Below are 13,537 nucleotides of genomic sequence, written 5' to 3'. Positions count from 1 at the left end.
ATCACTGTAAAGGAGATGTTGTCGTAACAGATTAGGTGGTTAGCAGGTAAATGGTTTAATGAGTATTCAGACTGTATAAAAAACAGATCTCTAGTTTTCTTTTACAGGCTTTTGGGATGAAAATAGGATGAAATCATGGAGGTTTGGATTGTCCATGTGTGGCTGCAGATCCCTTCATAATCACTTTTGTACTATCTGTATTCCATTGTGAGGAACTCTGCCTTTAAAAGATTCTCACCACAAAAACCCCTTTCGCTCGGTCCATTAGCGCTCGCAGTGACTGAGCAGGTTGATACATTTGCGCGCCACCTCTGAATACCAGGTTAGAATGGCTGCCTACACAGTGCTGCCCATGAAGGCGGCTGGATACGCATTGAGATGATAGCTCACTCTGATGATGTGTGCCGGCTGCCAATAATTCAATAACAAAAGCGCTGGAAAAATGCTGACAAAGTCAGAGGTTGTACTGAGGAGCGCATCATGCAAGATCATTTGGGGTATTTTATTTCAATTTCTGCAGAATCTGTACATATTACAAGTCCATTTAGGTTATATTCTGCTGCACTTTTACCAATTTAGGAATGAATACAGTCAAGATAAACAAAAAATGAGACAGAACTGAAATGAGTTTCACTAGATTTTAATGGCACCCACCAGTAGAGTAAAAAGAATACTCCACCGATTTAATATTTCACACTAAAAACATTGTCATATCTGGGATGGACAGCTGAAAAAACTAATTGATGCAGAAATGCTAGAGATAGTGTTTTTTTATTCTGTGCCTTCTTCTTGCTTGTTTACATGACCTACAATGCATTTTGACCAACAGTTCATTCAGAGATTGGGTTGTATTATACTAGTAGTGGTAACCTCTAGCAGTAACATCACTTCTTTCTAACTCCAGATGTGCCTTTTTAAATTTTATTTACAAATTTACAGCCTAAATAATTCATTAAATACAACAGCAACTGGTAAAATAATAATTTATAAGGCAATGTATCAGGCTTTGTGCAGTTCCCTCTGGAGCCATAAAGGCATTTATACATGTTTTTTTTTTTTTTTTCAAATATGCAGTGAGATCAGATTTCATTTAAGATAAGTGTTATGTCTCATTTTTGAACAAAAATGTATTTTACAAAAACAAACACACATCATCATCATCGCTTCATCAGGCAGGTGTGATTTAAGAAAACGGCTCAATCAATAAATGTGCAGCTTGAAACTAACAAAATAAAACCAAAGAGAGAAAGAAGATCGAAATATACAATTATCAGAGAAACTGTTCTCAAAGGAGTCAATATGAGTAATTGTCTGCAGGCCTTCAAGCAGAGTTATTCATGAGTATTATGTTACTTTTAAGCTCGAAATGAATGTCAGGAAGACGGCAGCAGTGGGACACTTGAGTCTTTAGGTGTGTGTCTGTAGGTAGATGAGATAAAGCTAAATTGGGGATTGGAGAGGCTTAAGAGTAAACAAAAAAAATCATTTCCAGAAGTTTTTTCCTTGGTGCGTTAACTGTGGTCGAGGTGTGCAGTGAGATGGATCCAAATACGAGAGGACAGAAGAAGTTCGCTTCGAAAAGGCTGAAGGGAGAAAGAGATGTGGGTTGGTTTCAGCTGAAAAGCCTGCGATATTACCCAAAAGAATGAATCATCTACGGCTCTGAGGATGAATTTTCACATTCGCCGGCCCTTCGCTTTTTGTGTTTTTTATTGGAAAGCAATTTATTGTGTAATGTCGATGTTCTCCCCTGAGCATTGCTGATAACAAAGAGAGATCTCCTCTGGTTGCAGAGGGATTCTGACTGGTTGACTTAAGCCTCATTGGGTAGAACTGAAGCACCACAAGCAAACTCATAAATCTGAAATCCAAAGAAAGAACTGCACTAACTCTGAAGTCTAAGTGATGGTCCTATTCTTCAGTTTTATGATCTTGACATTCACTGTTTTGAAGTCTGCTGCTGTAGATGCTTTAGCTTGATTATTACTACAATATCTAACTTCTGACTCTGAACTAGAGCAGATAAGCAGATTAGAATAAAACAAAACAAAAAAAGCAATGGAAATTATGATACCTTGTGACGCATCTTTGGTCAATACCATGACGCCTTGCTCTGGAAAAATGCTCACAATGGACAAATTCTTACATCTACAGGCAAGTACAGCCCATTCATAACAACAAACACTGACCTAAAATGCTTTCCAATAGAGAAACAGCATCACCAATTTAAGGCTATGACCCTACAATTATATATACTATGCAAATTTATCTGATTTAAAAAAAAAAAAAACAATGGTTAAAGCTCAACAGAAAAACCCAACAAATCCAATGAGTCCATTTCAGCAAGCACAAAGAAAGTAAGTCGAGTAAAGCAAAGTTGTTGCAAACGAAGCCAGCCTATTTAAAGTGTCTTTAATCGCAAACTTAGAAGGTTCAGTGTCAATGCCTCTTTATAAAACATGTTTTATTCTTGTTCTATTAAATCTGTTTTCTCTTTGATCTGGTTTTTGAGGAGAAGACAAAGCGGTTGGAGGGAAGTGTGGAAACGTAGTAAAATGGCTCGGACAGACCTGGGAAATCTGTCTGTACTATACAGAGATGAAGCCATAAAAAAGTCTCCGTCAGTCCTAGACGACAACAGTCATCCTGTTTGGTGAGGATAAGTTGCTCCCATGTGGCCACAGATTCCGTCTGTGTAGCTGCAGGACAAAGAGACTGAAAGACTCATTTGTCCCTGCAACCATCGTGCTTCTACGCAAAACTATGTGTTTTATTTTATCTTACTGTCAGATTTCTTTGTTTAATGAGATGTAATTACATACTACTGTTGTTGTTCTTTTTTATGTACTGATGACTGTAGAATAATAAAGATTACCTTGACCATGTTATAATGCACCACCTCAAGGAGGGCATCCAGAGACTTAGCTACACAGTTAATGGCCTGAAAATGTCTGAAAACCCCTTAAATTAAAGTCTAACCACATCCCAAAGACATTACTGAACAAAACTCATCTTCCAAAAAACTTAAAAAATAATACCTTTCGTTAATCACAATCAAAAACTGAGGCTCAATGCATCACCTAAAGCTGTCAAAAGATGAGCCACCAAAGAAGAACCACTGTACATGCTCAGTATAAAAGATCAAGATCATAATCAGCTCCTATGTTCACATTTTGAACTAGAGAGTTAATCTGCTATTCGAAGCCTGCAGCACCTTTGATGCCTGATTGGGGACTTCTGGTTCTCAGTTAATTTAGACTCTCTCTGCGGATGCTGGTGGAGAGACTCTGGCATGAACGAGAGATCTGAAATAGACGTACCCAAAACCCAACATGCATGATTCAATCTGATGCAAGTACACCCAAAGATTATCAGACCAGATCTGAAATGTTTTCAGAAAAGTCATAAAAACTCACCTATACTAATGCCATCTGAGTCTCTGATTTGCTTTACAGACACCGTTCATATTTCTACCTTGTGTTACACATATTCAACATTCTGTAACAAACTGGATAAGAGACAGAGGAGAGTTTTCTTCCGGGGTAAAAGATTTTTCTTCTGCTGTGGATTATGCATAACATAGATGGATATTGAGCATGTTTGTATCGATTCCGTTCCAGTCAGGTATTGAACGTTTTGACACAGAAAGATGAGACCTAGAGCAGAAAAACAAGACCAGACCAAACCCAACTGAGTATAATTGTGATTAGGACTGACTGAACCTGTGAAGTACTACCTGCTGACTAAAACTGACTAATATACCTGCAAATGTCTTCAGCAAAATTAAAACAAACTTAAATAACCACTTTTTTCTTGTATATCACGAAATTTCAGATTTTCTCGAATTTATTAACAGTGATTTGATTGAAGGTGACTTGTGCAGTTCCAATCACAGCAAATTAGACAACAAATCTTAGCATGATTCTAATTTTTCTTCTGGTAAGACGCTCTGCCAGTTTTATTAATTGATTGCGAGGCTGTAAGTAATCACCAGCTGTTGACAACGTTGCTAATGTCGTGGTCCTGGTGCCACACAGCATTTCCTGGTTCCTGAAACACCCTTCCTGTCCTCCTCCTTGTCTCTCCAGAGGCTCGGTGTCTTCTCCCCGCACTCCGATGCATTGCTCAATTACACTCAATCAACCTGATAACTCAATATAAGGGGGAACTGACATCATCTGCTTCTTGTTGGCCTCGTTGGCGACTGGCAGATGACTGGACTTGTCACCGGCCTGGTCCCCGTTGTTTGTCTTCCTACTGATCGTGTGCATGTGTTGCTGTCAGACTTCCATGATCCTGCCATCAGTACTCATGAGAGTTAAATGCTAACAGTCAATTAAGAGGAAAATAGGTGTAGAAATAATAGAATATTACATGTTTTATGCCTGCTCTACACTCAAACCCCACTTTTTATAGTGCTCATGTTCTGCAGTAGCTCCTCAGTGTATTTACACTGATGGTATTTGAAAGGTGGCAGATTCACAGAATACAGTCTTTGCATGCAATCCAATTCAATTCCATTTCATATCAACTTTGCTGTTTACTGTTCAGATCTCTGTTAAGTCGCAGCTAAAGCAAACAGAACATTAAATCCCTTCTGTTCCACTTAAACGGCGATGAACATGAGGTGGCCACCGCTGGCTGCAACCATTTACTGAACAAACAAGACATTTACAGTTTCAGAAGAGTGAACTGATCCAGTACACAGAGCTGCACACCTTCAACCAGCTCCACCGACCCCTGCCGCTGTGTGGTAACCGCCGGTGACACGAGCAGCATGACATCAGTGTGTGGCGGCGAATTACTATCATCTAACTTCTCTGTGTAAACACTCGGCTGCACTGTAAACGATCAAAACAGCTGCTCTCCTGTTGCTCAGTGAGAGTTTGTTGTACTATTAAACTGCACTTGCTGTTACCATGGTGACTACGCATTAATAAATCAATCAGGACTGAAAATTTTAAGGATTGCAAATATTCTCAGCAGTATCTGCACCAATATGAAGCTCAACAGTTGCTTTTTAAGATATCTAAAAGCAGAGACTTCTCACATATTGTGGCATTTTTCTTACAAAAAGTTGTACTAACGAAGCAGGATTTAGTTTTAACGAGGTAACGTCAGGTTTATCTTTGGGTTTCAAGGACTACGATGATGGTTCACTTCTCATTTCTTGCCATTACGTTGCACAGCTAAAGCAGGTTGTGTCGGAGAAAAATAGATTCATGTGTACAAAAATGCCATCTAACGAATCAATTCTCTTGGAAATGGCAACACTACTCCTTGCAAAGACAGCCTCAGCCTTTTGGCTTTACTTGATGAGCTTAGATATGAAATATAGCCCAGGATATTCAGAGCAGAGAGGACTTCATCATTTGAATTTTTTCAGTTGGCTGCAAACAAACCGAAAACAATGTTCTACAGGCCTGATCGTGGTTTAATAATAAAACACAGACCAATTAAAATTTCATCAGATTTGCAAAAAACCTTGAAGTTTGAATTATGTTTTAATATTTAGTCCCATGATGGTTTAACTCTGCTAGGGTTGCAGCGATAAGAAAAGGGCTAAAACTCTCCTGCTCACCATAACAACGGGCTACATCTAAGCAGCATGTTATTTTAATGGAATACACGGTTGTAACTTTATTCAGATCTATTTAATGATGAGGCATTGATACTGATAAGTTTGCTAATTTTACCAACACACAGTTGGTATTGTTTTTGCCACCTTTTTCCTCAATTTTGAAGCAGACTCTGTAGCTTTTGACCTGTATTATATTTACAATTTCCTCATGCTGGTTTAGGTTTATAGTTTGTTCTTCTTGTGAGAAATATGCAGCTCCAGACCATCTACACTACTGTTCAAAAGTTTGGGGTCACTCAGAAATGTCCTTATTTTTGAAAGAAAAGCATTTTTTTTCAATGAAGATAACATTAAATTAAAATCATAAATCTAGTCTAGACATCGTTAATGTGGTAAATGACTATTGTAGCTGGAAACAGCTGATTTTTAATGGAATATCTCCATAGGGGTACAGAGGAACATTTCCAGCAACCATCACTCCTGTGTTCTAATGCTACATTGTGTTAGCTAATGGTGTTGAAAGACTAATTGATGCTTAGAAAACCCTTGTGCAGTTATGTTAGCACATTGATAAAAGTGGGAGTTTTCATGGAAAACAAGGAATTGTCTGGGTGACCCCAAACTTTTGAACGATAGTGTATGTTTGCAACTGGACATATGGTACTGAACTCACTTATAGCCTGGTTCAGAAACCTCAGACAGATTATATAACTAATTCCAGCTTAGAGAAGCCAGATTAAGAAAACAGATCCTGGGTAAGTTGAAGTTGCTACACACTAAGACCTCAGGTGTAATGGCAAAATTTAATTATCACTATTTTGATGTAGCAATGGCATCTCAGGAAGCATAAAGTCAAAATAAATGTACACAAGTTTTGAACATTTATACACAAACTGAACACTTTGGACAAGAAAATAGAAGAATAAACTGACTAAAACTTCAAATTCAACATCTCCAGAGGCAACACTGTGGCATCTTGTACAGCCCAGTAGGAAAATCAAAACTGAAGAAAACCTAAAGGTCAATCAAAGCACATGTATGTGTATATGCTCAGACATAGACACAACCACACACACTTTATCATGTCATAAAAACAACATACAAAAACAAACTTGCGTGTTCCATGTGCACATATGCATGCTGAGATAGATGAGCCTGCAGGAACTGAGAAGCCCCAAGGCGCCAGACAACAGTGTCCTCCTCCATCTTCTCTTATTGGCCTCAGCCTAATTAAGCTGAGGCCTTCCTTCCCCCTCCTCCTCCACTGGCTCGTCAGATGACACATATCAGGCCATGGGGTTGAGAACGTATGTGTGTGTGTGGGTTAAAACGAGAGCTGTAACTACACCGAAAGACGAAGGAATATGCGTTTCTGTCTGTGTGTGGGTTAAACAGAGCGGGGCGGGCATGTGTGTGCAGAGATAAAGAGACCACTCGAGTCTAGGAGCCTATTTAGAGCCAAATATAGTTTATTTGCCGTTAGACTGAGATGCCTCTCCAGCTGATTGACTGAGCGCTAAACATCGCTATTCCCCATAGAGGAGAATTTTTTAAATTCTTTTTTACTGCGGGTAAAAGAGAAAGGAGTGAAGCGCGTGACAATTAACAAAAACATGAAAACACAAGATACAAACAACTTGAAAAATCACACACATAAATTCTAATCATTCTCATTGTCACCCACACCTACTCTCTTCATTATCAGAAGCATCAAGGTCGCGCAGCTCAATGGATGCTTTGGATTGTAGCAGTTTGGCAGTTTCGGATAAAAGCTTCAATCAAACGGTTGAATGCGATCCACATAACTGGCACGGTGCAATCAAGAGATAATCAATGGCTAAAGACCGGAATATTAAACGACAAACGCTAAGAAATGCAGCTTCAACAAGAAGCTAAAGCCTGTTTGAGCAGATAAGGGTCTGGCGTGACGGTTTCCATACAGTGGACTGTGCAGAGCAGCAGAAAAAGTCTACAGGACTGTAAAATCGTGTGGGCGTCTGCTGCACAATGTGCTGCATTATTGTACATGAGTGTTATATGAGCGATATGTTACAGGCTGCCGCGCACCATATACTTATCGCTCCTCATCCGTGTGTTTTAACGCGTCTTTTCCGTGAGGTGAAAGTACGCAGCTGAACTGGGTATTTATTTGGAGTGGCAGCAAGAATCCAAGTAAGGCTGGAAATGGGCTTTTTTTTCTTTCTATCCCTGGGTGAGAAAAAAAAAACTCTTCTGATGAACAAGAGACAAAGCCAGGTTGCACAGTTGCCATGGCAACAGCTACACGCTGATCAGCCTTTTTTTTTGCAGAATATTGTGCTGTCATCTTTGACAAGCAAGAACACACGCGCACACACACACACACACACACACACACACACACACACACACACACACACACACACACACACACACACACACATTTTTACAAATAACACACGAAAAATTCTCTGCGATAAACTGACTGCGGCAATCACCGGTGCTGGAAAAATAGCAATTATCTCAGATGAAACAAGTATCTCCGCACGGCCGTATAGATGGTGGGAGTCTTTTAAGACTGGCGGTTAAAGTGTGCCAGTGAGACAGAGGGAGGAGGAATGGGAGAACAGATGATGCCTGGAGGCCTTATGGCTCGGTGGAGACTTCCTCAGTTGGAGAACTCAAATGGCTCGGAGCATGCAGACGAGTAAAGCGACCAACAGGCGGAGCAGGTTTTGTGGTTTTTTTTGTGGTGAGGCCAATCTGACGCTGCAGAGGACTTTCAGGTGACATAATACACCCTGCGGCAGACATATTAAGAGGTCCATAAGTTCTGGACAACACTGATGACAAACAGCTAATAGTTTTAGTAAATTACACATTTGCTGTCTCATTGGAAATAAATACTCAGCTGTGTCTTCCATGAGCTGTGCTTTCTCATATTAAATTGGAAAAAATAGCAAGATAAAGATCCCAAATGGAACCGGATGGATGCCTCAGTAGTGCAAGTTCTGTAGCTCAAAGAAGATTAGTTACATGTAATTTACCAAACTGTCTGAATCACAAAACCCATTGGTAAGTTTGAAACTCATGTTAACTTTAAGAAAATCACCACAATTACACCAACTACTATATCTATTTACCATTTATCTATTATACTCTATGCAGTACAATTTTATCTTTATTCGTGTTGTACACAGTGCAAACATAATTTCATTTTATTTGATCGTTATTCTATTATTTGCAATGACTTTGTGTTTTTACACTGTCAGCTGTCAGTCCAAAGAGCTGCTAAACTGTCTTTCAGTGTTGTTTAACAATGACAGTAAAGATCTTTTCTATTCTATTTATCAGATTGAGAAACTGAAAAACCTGAAAAAAAATTGTTTTTTAAAATTTGCACTAATGCTTGTCTTACTCATCTGTGATATGCTTTTCTGTCACCAAATAATCCAAATCTAAGCCTAAAATTGGGATAATTGATTGAAATTACTTTGTTCTATATGTCTCAGTTAAAATGTACCAAAATTGAACTGTTTGCAGTAAACAGATTATGTAAAATAGCAGTAAACTTAACCAAATCTAAGCTTCAAATCATGACATATCAACAAAATACCTTAATTCACCATGTCTCGTTTAAAAAAATCACCAAAAATAAAGCATTTACTGTAGCTAGGTTCTTTAAAAAAAAAACTAAAAATTCTGCTTTCCTCATGGCAACTGTGAAGCCATTAGTGACTCACCTGCAACCAACAGTCATGTGACAAAAATTCAGGGAATTTTTGGCTGAACTGCAGGCTGTGTTTACACGTAGTAGATAGTGGAAAAGTATGGAAATAAATAAAAAAATGTGAGCAGTGAAGTGTGTCAAATCTTTTTCCTAGAATTGCTAACAAAAAATATTTAGTTTTTCATTCTAGTTTTTCTGACTTTTTGTGCAATAAATAATCATAATAAATTCAGCATTTTTGCCCTGTTTTAATGATTTGTGGCCTTCTAACTAGCCATGGTTTTCTACTTTCTAGTGGTGCGGGATTCTATTTTGCACTGAGAAATGTTATATAAAGAACTGCTTTGGGTTCAGAGGGTGAAACCAGTTTGCGTAGATTAGCTGTACTGTCACGTGGACCAGGGAGATTTTTTCACACCAACAGCAGCGTAGCGTAGATGCATGAGCAGAAGTGTTTACAAAGACTCCTCTGACTTGTGACATTACTGCCACCACCTGCCCCACTTCCCTCGGAACCAACATAGTAACTATTGACCAGTCCACCTCTTAATTGACTGCTGCTCATGACCTCGTCTGCAGGGTTTCATTAGTGGGAGTGAGAGTTTGATGGGAGAGCTGTGCACCAGACAGAGTGTAAATTAAGTCTCACTTGCAAAAACCTTTACCGAATGGAAAACAGATTCCCTAGTGGTGGTCTAATTCTGCAGGAAAAGGAAGTAAAATAAAGGTGATTACGCATTTTTGGAATAATCCAGGTTATCCAACAGGTTCAAACAGACCCCCACACACTGTTTAATTTGCAAAGATACATTTATTAGTGCAAATAGTGAACAATCCAGGTTAAAAAAAAAAAAACTCTCGGTTTACTGAGATGATGCAGTTGATGATTCAGTTAAGATAGTTTTTCATAGCATCATTTAATAGCTTTTTGTTTTAGTCTGAACTGTAATTGCAAAGTTGAATTCTTGCAGTCTAGTTGCTGGTTCTGGTGAAGAAGAAAACACGAACGAAAGACTGCAAATATGTGCTGTAGAGGGCCGTTGTGGCCCATGAACAGAGGTCAAAACAAACACAAGTTACAGGGTGAGATTGGCTGATCTCGACTTGTCTCCTCGGGAAGCTATTTCTCACCGCGTCCCGTTTTAAATCTAGCCGCTATTTAGAGCCAATATTTATTTGCCAACTCTCACAGGGACCTCCATTGTGGTACCACATTCGGTTGCTAGGAGACCCGTGACGCAATTGCAAAGCATCTATGAGAAGTTAGCGAGAGTGGGTGACGTCACTGGAACACATGTAGAAATAAAAAGAGTGAGTTGTGTACAAAGCGTGTGAAGAACATTTAAGCCATTTATATCCACAAGCACACACTCTCAGACTCCCACACACACTCTCTGCCTCCATCTCTCTCTCCATCTTACGCACACACACACAAAAACACCCATCAGTGTTGCAGCAGGTGTGTTTGTTGGTCGGATGCCAGGGCTGGTGGTACTGGATCTCCAAGTGGTCACAAGGCACCATCACAAGCCGAGGCGTCTGTCTAATCCAACAGTGTGGGCTCAAAACAGCCCAAGGCGCTGGAGGTGAGCTGCCCGTGGAAAATGTGCGCCTGTGTGGTCACCAGAACTTTTCAAATCGGACAAACAATGACTTATCATAATACCTGGAGCGAGAGCAAAAGCACAGAAAGCTGAAGTTTTGTGATTCAAGTGAACCACGAGGGTAAACGAAAACAAACAAAACAATAGGGTAAAGTTTGCTTTCAAAAAGTGAAATAGTTTTTGAGATGTTCTGCTGCTCCTACGTATATACTGATCAGCCACAACATCAAAACCGCCGGCTTAATGTGTGTAGATCCCCTTTTGTGTCACTAAAATCACTCTGACCAATTAGGTAAAAAGACAATGGGTTGTCTAGCGGTATTTTGCAGTAGGATGTTGGCTGTGGATCCTTTGGGTTTTGTGCAGGATATGGCTTTTGTGGATCATACTTGCTATGGTGCATCCCGATGTTTGATCAGATTGGGGTTGGAGGAATTTGGAGGCCTGGTCAGTGTCTAGAGCTCTTTGTCGTGTTCCTTGAGCCATTTCTGAGAAGCTTTTGAGGTGAAGCAGGGCACATTGTCCTGCTTGGGGAAGCCGGTGCCATCAGGAAGCTTCGTTGTCATGTGCTTGGTCAACAATATTTAGGTGAGTGATGCACGTCAAAGTAACATCCTAATCAATGGACCCAAGATTTCCCTTCAAAACAGTAGATTGTACTGAAATGATCAGTGCTGTCCGTGGTTTAGTGTTTTCACTGATTGACCAACTCTAGCTGTTTGGGTATCTGTAACCTCTGCAAGTTCGTCACCAAACGGCATTTGTGGTGACAATTCCTGCTGGACTAATAGTAAATACTGTGTCTTTAAAAATTAGCCAGACGATTTGCCTCATCTGCCAACCTTACTATTTATACCTTGTTGTTCCAGGTCCTAGTTGAATCTTGTAAATGCCAGGATTGCTTCAAATTCCAGTCTGCTTCAAAGTATAAGACGGTATATACAAGATGGATGTAGCAACTGTGATAGTGCCTATTATCCTCCAAATTAGACCATAATTTACAAAGTGAACATCAAGCTGTATCTAAAAAGTCCTAAAACCAGCAATTGAAACCGTAAACTTTACTTTACTGAGATAGCAAATCAAAGGAGAAGTCCGGTCATTTTCTCTTAGACTTTTATACAATTGATCCTGTTTTTGCAACCAGAGGAGTCGCCTCCTGCTGGCTGTTAGAGAGAATGCAGGTTTAAAGCTTCATTTATTGGACAGGGAGGCTTCATCCATCTTTTAAATAGAGTTTAAATCGCTAAATTTCCTTATGAGTTTTGTAAGCTTAGTACAGAAAGTGTAAAAATGGCTCTTCAAACCAGCAATCATGCTTTTGGCAACATTACATCCTCTCAGGTCTTATTTTGGCTGATCAGAGCTATGCTGGCAATAATGTCAGGGTACAGGACTTTATGTACAAATAAACCTTTTTCAGTGCAGACATTCTGGCATGACACAGCAGGAGAAGCACAGGCATAATTAATAATATAAATACTGAGTGCATTCCGTTCGGGTGAGCCAGTTTCAGAGTCCAAATATTGTGCATGTCGTCTCACTGGCATCGCCGTCTGGGTCACTTACTGAAACTGAGCCACCGCGAACAAAAAATGTATTTCATCTGCTGCAACAAGTCAAAAATATCTGCAGCGAAAAACTACTTCTACTACAGTCAGGAGTTGTGTCTGAAATGCAGTCTATTTCCGGCCTGCCGTTTCATTGGAGTGTGAAATTATGTAAAATATACAGCCATAAAAACTGCAACAATGGAATGGAAAAGTAGAACGCAATGAATGCACGCTATATTTGTCAGTGATGACAGAAAACACAGTGACTCATACAGTAACTGTCCCGAATCTTAGTTTACTGTAATGTGAGCTATATGGCTTTTTATTATACAGGCAGTTGTGGTTGAGTGAACAAGGGAGTGACTTTGAAAGCAGCACTGTGAAGAAGGGAAATCACTGGTGTAGGTTTACTATGTGCAGGGTTTTTTGAGATGTATTCAGAAAGCACTGGATTGCTTATTAGTTTGCAGCACTGATGTTTTTTTTTTAAAATCAGGATTTTCTTACTCCAATAAGTTTGACTCTACAACTGATCAATATACTCACTCAGATGGGATGTGAGGTTCAGTCACATCTGTGGAAAAGTCAAACTGTATACTTCCGCTCAAAACTTTGGGGTCACCCAGACAATTTCATGTTTTCCATGAAAACTAACACTTTTATCCCTGTGCTAACATAACTGCACAAGGGTTTTCTAATCATCAGTTAGCCTTTCAACACCATTAGCTAACACAATGTAGCATTAGAACACAGGAGTGATGGTTGCTGGAAATGTTCCTCTGTACCCCTATGGAGATATTCCATTAAGAATCAGCCCTTTCCAGCTACAATAGACAATTTATCACATTAACAACTGTATTTCTGATTAATTTAATGTTATCATCATTGAAAAAAATTATTTTCTTTCAAAAATAAGGACATTTCAAGGTGACCCCAAACTTTTGAACAATAGTATATTTGTCTACAATATACACTAAACTTGAGCAGTTTTCTGCACTTTTAATACATAACTATCTGCATATTTTCTCCAGAATATGTTCCATGGAGCGCCCGAGCACAAAATACACTACTGTAGTCTGAATTATTTTTG

At 39.4% G+C, this 13,537-nt stretch overlaps 1 protein-coding gene across 3 annotated transcripts in view; it reads right to left on the bottom strand.

Annotated features, from left to right (window-relative positions):
• The window catches only part of ksr2 (kinase suppressor of ras 2), a 142,095-nt gene that overhangs the window by 54,518 nt on the left and 74,040 nt on the right, over positions 1–13,537 (bottom strand). The window lies entirely within an intron of this gene.

The sequence above is a fragment of the Amphiprion ocellaris genome, chromosome 6 (genome assembly GCF_022539595.1).
Source record: "Amphiprion ocellaris isolate individual 3 ecotype Okinawa chromosome 6, ASM2253959v1, whole genome shotgun sequence".
NCBI classification, from domain to species: Eukaryota; Metazoa; Chordata; class Actinopteri; family Pomacentridae; genus Amphiprion; species Amphiprion ocellaris.
The sequence above is the reverse complement of the archived record's forward strand: the minus strand, read 5'-3'. Positions and strand labels throughout refer to the sequence as shown.